This window comes from Phoxinus phoxinus, assembly GCF_949152265.1.
Source record: "Phoxinus phoxinus genome assembly, chromosome: 8".
NCBI lineage: Eukaryota > Metazoa > Chordata > Actinopteri > Cypriniformes > Leuciscidae > Phoxinus > Phoxinus phoxinus.
This window is the reverse complement of record NC_136883.1, coordinates 32,729,560-32,743,504: the sequence shown is the minus strand read 5'-3', so window position 1 is coordinate 32,743,504 and position 13,945 is coordinate 32,729,560. Positions and strand designations below refer to the sequence as shown.

Genomic DNA, 13,945 nt, shown 5'->3' with positions numbered 1-13,945 from the left:
TGGAATATGGTTGGGTGATGGGGGGCCTGAGGGTGGAGTTGTTGTCTGAGGGAGAACTTTATGAGAGACATGGATGCAGGGGTTATTTTCAGTAATGTGAATTGATCGCAGTGACTCCGGGTGTTTTGAAGACGACCACCAGCAGGTCTGTTTTTGTGAGCTGGGACCTTTGCTTGTCATTCACATTTTAAGCAGGTGAAAAATGGCAAATGGTGCCCCAGTTCCTCAAAAGGTGTAGGGCCTGCTGACACAGACTAATGGGCCCAAGTTCATGAGGTTAGTGTACACCACATGTGTGTTCGTGGAAATGTAGGTTCTATCCAATTACATATAAAAATATATCTGTCTTCCGAATGCATACTGCTTAAAGGGATAGTTCACCCAAAAAACATAATTTTGACATTATTTACTTACCATTTCAAACCTTTTCAGTAGTTGTATGTGACCAAAATTAACCATTGATGATCTGTTAACTGTTGTGACCAGATCATTGAGTCAGTGAGTTGAACTGAAGAATCGGATTGGTCGGTCAACTAGTTTTGTTAACTGGATTAAAACAATTCTCTCACAAACCTATTGTATGACTTAAGGACCAATTTTACGGTGTTTTTGGCTATTTTGGTATTTTCATATGATGAAAAAATATGAAAAAACATGAAGTTGAGTAAATGATGACAATTTATATACTGTAGCATGTTATTTTATATTGCATTTACAGTTAATGTTTGAAATGTACTAAATTGTCAATTCATCATTTCAAATGTGTAATTACAAATATATTTAAACGCATGACTTATAAGTTTCAATATAAATGACATTAAAGTATATGTTAGTTTACCATAAGTTCAAAGACAATAGAAATGATAAAATTACATACAAAGATGTACTTAAGTCCTACTTAAGTGTATACCTACTATAAAGTTCAACTTATCTCATTTAATATAAATTTTAACTATAATACATTTTCATTTAACTGTACATAACATGCAAAAAAAACTTATGTTCTGTCCGCAATCAAGTATACTTTAATATATTTCCATAATAAGTACCCTTTCAAAATCATGTTAAAGTGTAGTTATTTTTTCACAAGGGTATCCCATTTAGTTATGCTTTCTGTGGTGAAGATTTCAGCATCAGATCTGCACTGTGCTGAGGAGGGCAGAACTTCTTATTATGAGTTTAGATTATGGCAATAAGAGATTGTTGGGGAGAAAGGCTTAAGTTTAACCAAGCCTCATTGTATAAATATTCCTACACTCCAGGCTGAGGTTTGTACTGTGGTTTTGGCATTGTATCAGATGCGTTCATGCTTAAATCAATCTGTGGTTTAAAAAGAAAGAAAGAAAAAAGACACACATGAAAAGTGACAGCTCAATCTCTGAATACTGTCTGGAGGCGTTGTAAGGGAAGCCAGTGTCACTTTCTGCTTCTCTGTTAAATGGTAACCTTAGGTAGCATAGCTGGTGGCTAATGTTAACATATCATTTGAGCTTGTCACCTAGAGGTTAGAGTTACATCCCTGTTTAGATCTCAGCAATTAATAGTATATTAGTGGCACTGACTCAACCACATACTATATAGAGGGATTTTACTAATAGTTAGTCTAGCTTTGCATGCCATGTACCTTTTTTTTTCATTTTGTTTTGTTGTTATACACTTGCACAGTATGAAAGGCATTTTACATGGTGCATAATAGCCAGCAAGCCTGCTTAGAGTTGTCTATACACAAGAGATTGTTGAACGTGTCAGTGCAAATGCAGTGATGCTAATGAGCGAAAACATGGGTTGCATATAAGTGCATATATGGCTAATAAAATTAAACAAAATTTAAAGTCACCATGAAATCAAAATTGACTCTTCTTATTTTTTTTATGGAATATTGCAGTATTTCTTGTAAATGTTTTATCTGTGCAAATAATTACTTCATGTGCCCTTATATTCTTTAATCAAAATAACTTCCCTCCCCCATTGCAACGACATCACTTTTCTTCTCTAATGACAAGTTTAGTGGCACTTGCAGGAAATCGCAGAAATAGCAATAAAATCAAATCTCGCCCTACATTTTGTCATGTTTAAGAGGCTGTTTCTCTAGAATACCACAATCGGAAAGTAAAGACTATCACAACTTCTGTTTCATATCAACTCTATAAATACATGTTTGATTGGTGTGTACATTTAGCTCTGTGTAAAATCACTCACAAGTTCTTTATTCCCTTTGTAGTAAATGCAGTATATAAATAGTCTGGAAATCCAGACCCAAATCCGAAAGATTAAGGGTCTGGCATCGAGTAATGAAAATCGCCCAACTCGAGGGGCGGCACCAAGCAAGCATGCATAACTGGTGGTGTTCATCCATAGCCATCTTGCAATGTTTACTAATGACTTCGACGTCACAGCGCTGTCGTCATCTGTGGTTCTGCAGTTGGTTAGTATTGGTCAAGCTCGCCGCTGGCCCGCCTATATCAGATACACCGATGTGATTGGTGCAGCTCGGCTACAAGGGCATAGTTAATGAGCATCATTACTTGATGCCAGAGTGACTCACTGAGAAAATTCAAATTGTGCTCTCGCGAGAACTCTGGATTTTCAGGGTAGTATATAGAGAATACGGAGTGATTTTGGACAGTTTTTCTTAAGGAAGCCAAATGCTTGCTACTTGATTGGTTGTGAGCATGAGCATTTCTGATTGGTCAGTGACGTGGCAATGTGCCTTCATTCTGGCACTTGCCACCTCTTGCGGCACGATCACCAGACCTAGTAGCGAAATGACTGGAAAATACTTTAGCTGGGAATTGATGGATTTTTCTTTCTTTTTTTCAATGAAATATTTTCTTAATTTTATTTTTTTGTGGAGGGTGCTGGCAGTGGTCGTCAGGGTGGTTAAAAACAGCAGTGGAAGCATTGACTGCAAAATGAAGTCAGGCCTCCAGGTTTTTCTAAAAAAAAAAAAAAAAAGTTCTCCATGGTCCAAGGTCAATGACCTGCTCTGTAGCACTCTCCAGTCCACCTCGGGGCACCTGCTAATGTCAGGCCTCTTTTAGATTCCCCAAATCGCGGCTCACCACTGGTTATTTTCAGCAGTGCTAAATGATCCCAGTGACCCTGGAGGTCTGACATGCTGCTTTTTTTTTTCTTTACCAGAAGTCAAATGCCATAGCATTGCCCCGGGATCAAAGCCTTCAAAGTCAAACTCTGCTTAGGCAGCCATTGAAATCAGACCCCTGAGTCCAGCCAAGGATGCGGATGGAGTCGGATCATGGCCTAGCTGTAACTCAGATGGTAGCCAAGTGGTAGGGGCAAATGCATTCTCTCCCCCCTGTGAAATAGCTCTTTTATTGAGGTCAAAGTATAGCTAACTGTCGTGGCTCAGAAGGCTCATTAAGTTGCACCTAATGGACAGAGTGTTGAATATTTCTGTAAAACTGTGAACACTATGTTTGCGTTTGTTTCCATGGCCTCACGGCACATGTGGCTCTATTTAGGGAAATGTTTTTCGGGAAGTCTTGACAGTTTTTGGATCACTTTTCCTCACTAACATGTGATGACATGCAGTCCTTGAACTTGTGTGTTCCAACTCATGGAAAATTAATAAATAGACAAAAATTGTTATGACGAGTATGTGTCAGACGACAAGGTGGCAAACAAACATGCATCATTTTATAGCTATCTATTTATTCATACTACAAAATTAAACCAGTTTTTCTTCCTTAGATAAGAAAAAAAATAACAACAGTATCTCACAATTTCTACATGATTTCTCATAATTGCAACATTGTGTCTCTTGGTCTTACAATTTTACTTAATTTTTTTGTAATCGCAACTTTTTGGTTCATGCTACTTTTTCCTCAAAATTGTGACTTTTTTTATATCTCACAATTATATAAATGTTTCCTTCCTAATTGCAACATTATATCTCCTAATATGACAATTGAAATGGTTTTTGTATTTGTGACTTTTCTCATAAATTTGACTTTATATCTCAATGTGATTTCATATCACACAATATGATTTTGCCTTGTTATTGCAAATTTACTTCTCAAAATTGTGCCTTGTTTCTTGTTTAAATTGATCTCTTAACTACATTTTGTTCTATGAAGTGGAAATTAGCTTTCATATTAATTTTTAACAATTTTTAACATTCTAAAACTTTGTTCCTGTTTGTGCTATGTTCCTGCCAACTTCAGTCTCTACATGCAGTCTGACCTCAGTATAAATTGTGTGCTTACAAACAGGCCATTAAACCTGCTTGAATTGTTCAGACTCGAGTGAAACAAAATTACCCGTCTATTGGAGCCAATCTTTTGATATAAAACCCTGGGTCGAGAAACTACACACAATCTCTCTGTTCGTCCCTCCCTGGATGTCAGTCTGTGTGTTCTTTCCCTTTCCTGTCCCCTACCCACCTCTTCCAATATGCAGGAAATGGCGTCTGGCCTCTTGACAGATAATGTGACACACACGTGTGCGGACGGAAACTGGGGCTGTGAGCCACAAAGGGCCACAGTGGGTCCTGGCCCCTGATAACATCAGGGAAGGAGAAGAGAAGAGAGGTGTCTACGGGAAGTTACCAGATTTGGGAAGGCCTGGAGAATCCCGGTTATCTCCCACAGGAGTCAGGAGTTGGAGTGTGGCCCTCTCCGGCAGCAGGCCAGGCTATGGAGTGTTGGGACCTTTGTTTGTCATCACCATTTCCCCTTCATCCTGTGTCATGACCTTACAGAGTTCATTTCAAACCGAGAAGTTATTGACTGCTTCTTAAACCTTCAGAATATGGAAGAAGTTGATCATTAGATGAATAGACTTGACTGCTTGTTATCAAGGAATTTGTAAAGGAAAAAGGTTTGTTTGTGCAAAAGCTGTGGAATGCAAAGCAAGGACCACATAGACTGAGACAACATATATTTCCTCTACAACTTTACTTTCCAACAATGCTTTTTCGTGGGGTTGGGGTCGTGGAGTGATTCTGGTCCAGTTTGAACTTTATTAAAATGTATTTAATTGATTGCGAAACCAATTTGAGTTACACTGTTGAATGTTACAAATTGTCAAAATCTTTACAAAATGTTTTCTAATGTACACAGTTAATAGAATATGATATCATTCTACTAATATGAAGTCTCAGATTGATATTATATCTGTGACGCTTTACAATAAGATTAAATTATAGGCCCTATATACACCTGTGATTAGGATACATTTTGGTCCATCGGATCTACCAAAGTGGACTACACTAATACAGGTGTAAACGGGTTCTAAAGCTTTAGATGTGTAAACGCTCATGTGGTCAAATGCGTTTAAACAGCCACACAAACTGCCTACTCTCTTCCTTATGCATAAACATTATGGGAAGCACCCTAGCCTAGCTAGGTTTAAACTTCGTCAGCTGAAGACCCAAGTTTGGTTTGAAGATGAAAAACGTACAAGCTCAATATTCTCTACACCATTCCTGATTTCTAACGCTCACTCACAGCGTTTGGCGTGATCTTGCGGCAATCAGAACAAAAAGGAAAGATGCTGCTCCAGGCACATTCATAAATGTAAATTGTGTGAGCTTATTTCGTCCATTAGATCGAAAGATCTGAAAAAACGTATACCTTTCCCCGCCTTTAGACCCTCCCCTTAGAAGAAAACGGGACAGAAGTGGTTGAAAGGCGGATTAAAATACCAGGTTTAAATGGTTACGTGTCTCCCTTGTCCACTTATGATACGATCGACCAAAACGCATCTTAATACCAGGTGTAAACAGGGCCCCATATACAATACAAACATATACATCAAAGTCCCCCTGCATTCAATCATTTTATCCCTTAAAACTCATCTTTGATCACCAAAATGAAAAAAAAAAATGTTTCCTGTGAAAAAAAAAAAAAAAACATGCCTTAAAATGGCTTGAATGTAACTCTACCCCCCTGCTTCATTTAGTATATGTGGATTCATGAATATGCAAATTAGCCCCGCCTGCACGGAATTACACAAGCTCAGAATACCTGATCCATTTGGTAAACTTTACTGTAGTAAACGCTGCACAATGGCTTGTGTAAATACTGGTTTAATTCAGCCATATATGTTTGAACCAGACAATGATTCAGAAGAAGTGGAAGAAGGAATTATATAGGCTTGTATACAAGTCAATGTATTAGAATGGTAATGCAATTTATATATCTCTTTCTACAACGTCAGACACATAACAGTAATTAATATGATTAGCCTTTTGCTTGACTACGTAATCAAACAGCTAATTATGTGTTGATAATGTTACACAAACCATGTTCCCGTTCACCATCAGAAAGCTGCCTTCTAAAAACCAGTATCCTTAGAAACGCTTTGAACAACTTAGAACATCAGTGGAGAAAGGCATATAGTTCATCATAACATATACATATGTAATATACATCATATAAATAATTCACCCACTATATCGCTAAATGTAGCCTATTTTTCATATCAACAGAAAAAATATACCAGGATAACACGTCTTTTTTTGAGACTTCCCTGCTTCGCAGCATGATATGCTAAATCCTGCTCCGCCCTGCGTTTATGAGACTGCAGTTTTAAAGGTGCACTGTGTAATATTTAGGAGGATCTGTTGAGCGAAATGCAATATCATATACATAACTGTTTTCAGTGGTGTATAAAGACCTTACATAATATACCGTTATGTTTTAACCGAGCCATCTCTAACTGCATACACTGCGGGTCCCCTTACATTAAAATAGCAATTTTGCGCCGACATGTTTCTACAGTAGCCCTAAAGGGACAAACGCATTTCGTCACTATGTTGTGCTTCGTGCAGAAGAAGCTAGCTAACATATTGTTTTACTGAATAATCAAGTAAACCTAATTTCTTCTTTTTTTTTTTTTTTAAGAAACCTCATTGCTTATCCGTCTCAGACGACGATATCGTTTCCTGTTTCACACTGTGACTTCTGTTGGTTGCAATTTGTAACCTCACCATCAGATGGCGCTAAAAATTACACAGTGTACCTTTAAGGAGAAAATACTAAACAATAGTGTTGACTTATGAATTTGCACATGCTTTGTCTCAAAGAAATATTAAATATAAAAAAAATATTAAAAACACCACATAGACTAAACATTAAAAACTTTAAATCTTTTAAACTGCTTTCTCTATGTCCTGTGAACATATCAAAGCAGATCTTGGCTTTGAGGTTAGCAGTGCAACATCTGCATCAGTTACATCTGCAAAATTGATGACTTCAGGATGCTTGGGTCCACTGCAGAAACTAAACTTCAGGAAACTTAGCCAAAATCGTTCAGTGGTTTGTTCTGAGTGTGGAAATGTATTTTCATCTTGTTATTGTTACAGATAAAAACTGTGTACATCCCTTCCACCGCTGCTAGCCTTTCATTTTAAAGAGGCAGATCCCCTGCGCCCTTTAAAGAGCAAAGCACCACCACTTGAATTTAGAGAAAGCTGTTTGCTGGAAGACACCCAGGTTCTCACTCTTTACTGGATCAGACTAATGTCCTCAAGAGCTTTTCTGAGAGTGAAAGAATTTGATTAAGGGCTGTTTGCTGAATGATGCCTTACCTGCCATAATCTTTTGATATCTGTCTATCAAGATTAATAATACAGTATTAAACTTGGCTGTAAATCAATGTCTTTTCCCTTTCCCTTCCCTTATTTCCATTATCAGCTTATGGTTATCACTAAACAGGTCTTTATTGTGGGCAACTTGTGGCAGAATTTGCGACTGGCCACCTGGTGAGTGAACTAACTATAGCGTAAGAGAAGTAAATCATGCCTGTGTTTTAGACGCAGGCTATAAAGTAAATCTACTGACATTTCCCAACTAGTCCGTTTACATTCCTGCTTCCTTAATTCTGTCACTCCCATAGTTTTTCTAATGTGCTAGTAAATCTTTGAGGCAATGAAAAAAGCTAAGAGACTGATTCATGAGCCATGCAAGGTGTTGTGCCTCATCAATGTTTCTCTTAAAAATCTGGTTCCACTTGTAAATTTTAGCTAGCACAATCATTAGCGGTCTGTGAGGCATGGCAGCCGCAAGGCTATCCTTTTCAGAGGAGTTAAAGAACTTTAGAGCCGCCAAGTCAGTAAATTCAACTGACGTTTCTTACATTTCTGTAGTTGTTTTTGTCATTCTGCCTGTCCTCCAGTCTTCCACTTTTAAGAAATCTTGCCCAAAGCAACAAGAGCTTGAGATCTTTTTCAATAAAGTCCAAAGCTATAAGAACCACCTTTCTCAAAAGAGCTTGATCTCATTAGGAGACAATCCCCATGTCCACACCGCTCAGAGTTTGTCAGGAAGGGTTTGGGAGGGGGAATATGATTCCGTCCCCTCCGGTCGTACATAACCGCAGTGGATGGGGCTGGAAATAAAGGTGGAGGTTAAAAAGTACAGCTGGTCTTTAAACCGCAGTATACCTCTACCTTAAGGATGGCTTGATTTATGGAGGTCTCTAATGGTATCTCTGTCCTGATCTGTGCTGCCTTTCACCCTTCTCTCATCCCCAGCTTTAAACTCATCAGGTTCTTTCAGGGCCCCTCGTTAATCCTGGTGCCTACAAAGGAAGGTACGGCTGCAGAGAATTAGGGATTTGGGTTCTCCACCCTCTGCTGTCCCCCGCTAAATGATGAATGATAAACTGATGAGCAGGCCTAATCCAGAGAAACCCACTCCCGCTGGCTGCCTTTACATCACCCATACAGATGTACTTCTGGGTGGAAATTTGCCATGAAATTGGGAACTGGTTTGTGCAGAATTCCTTATGACGCTTTAGTGAATGAATAGGTACAGTTGACCTTCAGTCCCGAGGCTTTGGAGTAACATTCCCTCGATATCCTTCGCTGCAATAGTGGGTGGGCCATATTTCTGTCACTTCCAATGGAAGGGATCATGTGTTTTTTTATGAGACAGCTCAGTCTCTTCTGAATGTCTTTACTCAAATTATTTTTATTTTGCTTTTCTTTCACACTAAAGGTACGCAGATTAAATAATTTAAAATGTGAAAATTACACAAAAAAATGTTTTGAATTGTTATAATTAAATTTTTTTTTTAAAATTTCAATTAAGAATCTTTTATGTAACTTTTTCCTCACTATTTACAGTAAGTTTAAAACTAACAGCTACTCTCAACCTACATCTATTGTAAAGCCCACTTATTTTATCTGTAGGTAATAATATAGTAAAGTTATAAAGTGTTATGTAATATGGTAATTTGAAGCTTGAGGAGAAACTTGGGGCACGTTTTGAGCCAATGAGAGTCCTCTTTATAGTATTACCTGAGGCTTACCTCACACACTATGGCAGGTTTATAATTCTAATTGCATGTAATTATCATCTTGTCTTTGTAAATTAGATGATAATAACATGGTTGGGCAGTAAAAGTGACAAACCTATCCCCACTGTGTGGAGGGTCTTTTGTTAGACGATATGCTAAGTAGCAGTGATGGAAGCCTTGATGACAGCTCTGCATATTGAGTGATGTAAAGCCATGGCAATTTGCTGTCATCCCTAGATAAGCAGACAGGTACAAAGTAAAAGGGGGAACGAACCGACTGATAGACTAGGTGACTTCGCTCCTCCGAGGACCCCTCTGGCTTTGCCTTCAGGGAATGTTTTCTAATGGCATCTGAACTGGTGGTTTCCGTCATCTAGCGAAAGAAGAAAGCCCCCTATACGTCGATTTAAGAAGACACAGTCACTTTCGACGGCCGACTCTCTCCCTTTGTCTGCGTAGGGGGATATGAGAGCCAGACTGTGAGAGAGTTTGAACATATGTGGGAGATCAAAGGAGTGACCATCATTATTTTTTCCTGTCAACATCCCGCCATCCTGTTTAGCTCGTACTGATAGAAAACAACCCCTCCCCGCTCACATCAAACATATGGAGAGACAAGGACATCAGATATCCTGCGTCAAAACGTGTCCTACGGCAGATTATGCTCACATACTAAAGCCTTCCGTGAACGTATGTCGGAATACACCTCAGCTATGGGTTTTAGTCTGATGATAATGTGGTGCGGTGGCTTTTCTGCCTCTCGCAGACTATAGGCAGCTGTGGCGGACAGACCAAGCGTTCGTGTTCCAGCCATAAAGGGCTTATGCTTAATCCTCTGTTGTTGCTGTTCAATGCCGCCTTTATTCTGTAAACCGTTTCGGAGCAAATGATGGCTGCCGCAGAGTAGAAGCAGCCTCCGTTCATCTCGAGTTCTCCTCGCTAGTGTGTTCTTCAGCTTCTGGCTGTGTGCATGACAGTCTGTTGTGATCTCTATGACAAGATCTGCTCCCCAGGGGGTCTGTAGAAGAACACACACATGGTGACACACATATGTGCATGCACACACATACACCAACCCCCCATCTTTTTCTCTTTCCTCCACCTATCTTCCTTGTTCTCTCTCTCCATCTCCCTCTCGAATACAACAATCCTTCCCCCCTCTCCCTCCTTCTCCCTCTTGATGTAACCTCTCTGGCTAGACACAAAGAAAGCGAGAGAAGGGCCCTTTAAGTTGCAGATTGAGATCTCAAGTGCTGACACAAGAGGAGGACCGATGGGGCTCTGGAGTGATATCTTTGTATTATGCTCATGGTCTCATGGTGCTCATGGCTGCTAGATTACACTCTGATCTAATGCTGACAAAAAAAATAACCAGAACTAGCTGCACAGGAAACGTCTCAGTTGTGGCCTGATTGTTTGCTGCATGTCAGTGGATAAGAAATGCTACATAGTTAGTCAAAGTCATCATAACCTATACCACATGGTCCAACCCATATGTGCTTGTTGTAGTCATTTCAGTCCATCAGCGTGAATCCCTCCTCCTCTGACCACTTGTACTTTTCTAGGAAGACATTCTGCCAAATGTTGGAACATAAATGTGGAAATTTGCTTCCAATCAGACACAAGAGCATCAATGAGGCATTCCAGTTCAACCCAAAGGTTTTGTGCAGGCCAGTCAAGTTCTTCTTCTTTTTTTAAATAAATCAATTGCTTTGTGCACAGGGGCTTTGTGATGCTGGTGTAGACAATGACCCTGCATAAACTTTTGCAGCAAATATGGAAGCACACAATTATCTAGATTATCAACAATGTCATTCTATTGTGTTTATTTTTTAAAATATAATATAATGTAATATATTCTTGTGATGATGGCATTACTCTTGTGATGGCATTACTCATCATTACTCTTCAGTGATCCCTCTGAAATCATTCTAATATGCAGATTTGCTGCTCCAAAAACATTTATTATTATCAGTGTTGAAAACCGTTAATACTGTAATGTTTTTTCTTTAATGAATATAAAGTTTAAAAGAACAGCATTTATTTTAAATAACTTTATGGGCCAATTTTAACGATCTAAGCGAATGGTCTAAAGTGCGCGAGGTTAAAGCGTGCAAGCAGACCATCTACGGTACAAAGTGTACGCCTGTTGTGGACCAACCTATAGGCGCATATTAGTGATGCGCGGGTCGGCTTTTTTTCCAACCCGCGGGTCCGCATTTATGAAATTATTTGGCCCGCCCCAGCCCGCCCCGCACCACTGTATCTATTTTTACAACCCGCCCCGCACCGCACCCGCGACCATAAAATAGACATGCGTTGTAATGGAAATGAAAACAGCCTTTATTACAGCCTGAAAGTGCAGAAACATCGCCATGTTAACTGACAACAACAGACGATTATGAATATGAATGAAATGAACCATAAATCACGTAGCCGAAACTGCTGTTGTCTCCTGCTGCAACTATTTCTGAGAACCGGTCCCAAACATTAGATTTAGCAGCCTGACCTTCTTTTCTTTTAATGATGTAAATTCCCGACCTCAACATCTCCCTCACCTCGTCTTCCATCTCCACTTTTATTTCTCCTTATTTTGTAGCTGGCGGTGGGAGCTGTTTGGCGCGCCGCTTTCGTGACATCACGTGACGCCTCGCCTGGGCACATCACGCAATATACGTTGCTGCGATCTTCATATTGTAAACTTATCAAATAACCTAATACAATATGAAAATATATATTCCCAAATATTTCATATAGGCTAACATTTTTTTATTTTGTTTTTAATGACCCGCCCCAACCCGCCCCGCAAATAAAGTGACAATTTCTTTACCCGCCCCAACCCGACCCGCGGGTAACCCGCGGGGTCCGCGGGTTATGAGACGACCCGCGCATCACTAGCGCATATTACTAACGCACTCTTTAAATAACAATATTTTTTTTAACAGTCTATTTCAGTTGCCTAAAAATAGCAACGCGCCAACAATGCGCCTGAACACACCTTGTTTTCAGACCAGCACGGCTATGGACGCAGAAATTGACGCAAATGCATTTGCTATTTAAACAACGTGGTGCAGGAAATCATAACTGCGTCAGGCTGAAACTAGCAAAAAACACTCTTTGTCGCATTGTGCTGGGTGTATGATAGAGCCCAATAAATGTCTTCAGTACTTTCCATTTTGATCAATGCATCCATTGAGTATATTTGTATAAGAGACAGTATTTTAAAATTATAAAAAAGTTACACCCATCACCTTTAAATCAGCAGGTACTGAACACTGGATCACACAAGAAATGTAAAAGTTAATTCTCAGAAGAAGCTTTAAAAGAACTGTTCAAAATGGACCGGCTCTGTTGGCTAGCTTATACGAAAGACCATGTCCTCCGTCAGGCACTATAACTAATTTGAAATGACTTCACAAATGCCTTTGTCAAAGCAGACAATCTTAAAGAAACTTGATGATGATCTCATGGGTGTAGGCACCCTTCTCTGTTCTGAAACATGATTATCCATCGGAGACTACAAAAGTGATTTTTGTGGAACTCGCATGCATGGAATGATTGAAGCTGGCGTCAGGCATATAATGTCATACTCTGTCCATACTGTCACAACCCATTACTTCTAAATGGACTTCCATCTTCTTGAGTGAAACCTAACGAAAACAGTTGGGACAGCGAGCAAATGTGCCGTCCCCATATTTTTAGTAATGCACTGTACATTCAATTTTAAGGCTGTGAGTTAGTTTCCAGCCAAACCACAGAAGACTGCTGTTTGAGTCTGCGGAGAAAGCTGATTTGACAGAGATATCTGACAGCTGTGATTGTTGGCTACTCAGCCATCAGATCAGCGCTGCGAAATCGAGTTGAGAAAGATAGAACATAATACGATGAGAATCAAGCCGATCGCTTTAGAACTCAGCCGGGCAGGAACGGCACGAACAAACATTTAACAGTCATGTCCTCTTCCAGTCCCGTCACTCACGGATGTCTATACTGGTCAAGTATTTTGTTGACTTTTGTGAGAAAAGTTAAAGGGGAAAGCAGTGCAGGAGTATTTGGAGTTCACGTTTCCTTTTCTGGCACGGTCAAAGAGGATAGCCTGAGGCGTGCTAACCAAAGGCTGGACGCAGGTATAATAATTATACCTTAGCGTGGAGCGTATTATCCGCACACACCTCTCACGGCCTGATGAGGGCCTCTAAAGTCTTATCACTGTTTTAATGTAAGCACTCAGCAGAGAGAGCAGCGCCGCAGGCACAGACATGAAAGAGGCTCAGCTCCAGTACTCCACTCCTCCATGTCTACATTAAGCACCAGGCTAAGAGAGCAGACTGCAGGGCCTGTTTCACACACACATACAAACTCTTGCACTTTTCACTATTTTAGTTTTGTTTTTTTGCTCTGAGGTAGACGAATGTGTCAATGGACATTTTTGAACAATTTACGTTCAGCAGTGTAAAAATCAAAGTTGACCTACTAGATGCTCTGATGTACAATTTCTTAATTATTTAATTACTTACTTAATTTGACAGAACTTTTGTTGTTGTTGCATAATTCATGTGTGTGTGTGTGTGTGTGTGTGTGTGTGTGTGTCTTATAGTATATCTGAATATCTGTATTCGAATATTACACGAGAAGCCTGTTAAAAGTATTCTGTTCCTTTCATCGTTTTTATTTAACATAT

At 39.6% G+C, this 13,945-nt stretch overlaps 1 long non-coding RNA gene across 5 annotated transcripts in view; it reads left to right on the top strand.

Annotated features, from left to right (window-relative positions):
• Positions 1-13,945, top strand: part of LOC307003451 — a 224,458-nt gene that overhangs the window by 70,513 nt on the left and 140,000 nt on the right. Inside the window, exon 4 of one of the 5 annotated variants that reach the window (XR_013798710.1) lies at positions 3,142-3,743. The exons of the other annotated variants lie outside the window; for them this stretch is intronic. This is a non-coding gene — a long non-coding RNA (uncharacterized lncRNA). Of the gene's footprint in view, positions 1-3,141; positions 3,744-13,945 lie in introns of those variants that run through there. 5 annotated transcript variants of the gene reach the window in all.